Below are 285 nucleotides of genomic sequence, written 5' to 3'. Positions count from 1 at the left end.
TCCTTTACTTTTTCATAATTTCAACAGAATTCGACCTTGGCAGCCGAAGTCCCGGTCATTTATCTTTCTTTCTACAAACCTTGTAATGCCAAAAAAAAGTAAAACTAGACGTTAACAATCCGAAAACACTATCATTATATATATTTTGTTTTAACGTTTCAGTCACAAAACGTGATTTTCCCACAGAAGTCGGCCATTGAGTGTTTACCAATTACTGTTGCGTACAATCGTTCTTGTACATGATATATTAAAAGAAAAAGAGATACACATAAATACTTGTTTGCC

The sequence above is a fragment of the Penaeus monodon genome, chromosome 32, assembly GCF_015228065.2.
Source record: "Penaeus monodon isolate SGIC_2016 chromosome 32, NSTDA_Pmon_1, whole genome shotgun sequence".
Lineage (NCBI taxonomy): Eukaryota > Metazoa > Arthropoda > Malacostraca > Decapoda > Penaeidae > Penaeus > Penaeus monodon.
The sequence above is the reverse complement of the archived record's forward strand: the minus strand, read 5'-3'. Positions refer to the sequence as shown.